This window comes from Chrysochloris asiatica, unplaced genomic scaffold (assembly GCF_000296735.1).
Source record: "Chrysochloris asiatica unplaced genomic scaffold, ChrAsi1.0 scaffold00010, whole genome shotgun sequence".
Taxonomy (NCBI): Eukaryota; Metazoa; Chordata; class Mammalia; order Afrosoricida; family Chrysochloridae; genus Chrysochloris; species Chrysochloris asiatica.
Genome location: NW_006408528.1, coordinates 31029893 through 31031331, shown reverse-complemented (window position 1 = coordinate 31031331; position 1439 = coordinate 31029893).

Sequence of the window (1439 nt, the reverse complement as noted above, 5' to 3'; positions counted from 1 at the left end):
TGAGTGAGTGCCTCCTGTGCCGCTTCACTTTCCTGAAAGATTTCAATTTTTCCTGCTATATTCCAGGTATAAAACATTTTAGTCTTTATCTCCTCTTATACTGCCTCTTCTGTCTATTCTTCCCTTCTGTTCCTCTAGAAAATGGATTTTGGACCTCCTCACTATATTTTCCACATCCTTTACCATTTATTATGCCTCCCCCATCCCGCCATTTTCCTTTGTTTCTGTATATCAGATTACAAATAATTTATATGGGTTTATAAGGAGCTCTGGTAGCGTAGTGGTTATGAATCGGGCCGCGAACCGCAAGTCAGCAGTTCAAAACTAGCAGCTGTTCCGCGGGAGAAAGATGAGGCTTTCTGCTCCCATAAAGATTTACAGCCTCGGAAACCCTGTACAGGTTCGCTATAAGTCAGAACTGACTCCACGGCACATAACCACCACCACCATCTTTAGTTTTAATAACTGTATTTTCTTCATGGTGAAGCTGCTGTAAATGTAGCTATTAGTTATGTTTTTTAAAATTTCAGCATTGTACTTTTATTTAGAGACATCATGCCCTATTTTGCATATTTATATCACTTTTTTATAATTTCATACTTTATAAAAATCCATTTTTAAAATGTGTTTCTTTAAATATGATGAGCAACATCATTTTAAAGTCTGTATCTCTTGACTACAGTATTTTACAATGTTGCTGTCTCTTAAATATGATGAGCAACATCATTTTAAAGTCTGTATCTCAAGCATTTTTACAATGTTGCTGTCTCTTGAGTATTTGGTTCTTCCTCTTTCTCAATCTCTTCTTTATTTCTTTCCTTCTTATATTTTATTTTATGCTGCTTTTCTTTATTGTCTGATTGCTGTTCACTACCTATAAATCCAATATTTGTGTGGTTCCCTGTTGCCAGGGAAGAATGTGGTTTTTTCCCATAGAGGAATTGTATTTGATGTTATTAGGTGTCTTAGGGGAACCTTTTGGAGATGTTAATCATGTTAATCAATCATGGCTTCAATTTTTCTGAGTGACTCAAACCACACAGCTGAGGTAAACATCCATGAAAACATTATTCTATGGCATCTATGTGTCAGCGATGTTTTCCTTTTTATTCTGCTTTTTCTGTCCTGCTCAGTCCTAAAATGAACTTTCTGATATGATTAGGGTGGTAGGCATTTTAAGTCTGGTTTGGCCTTTTCCTAGAGTTGTAATTCTTCTATACCAGCTTACCATGATCAAGTTTTTTAAATGACTCTCCATTCTAGACCAGCCCAAGTTTGACTCACTGTAGGACGCAGTTGAACCTGAGTGTTATAAGAGTATATTTGCAAGAATTCTCAGTGGAATTGGTTCACTTTCATACCACACACACAAAAAAATTGCCTGAGAGCATACTACTGAATGTGGTTAATTTTTTTTCAATTTAAGTGAGATGTTTTAA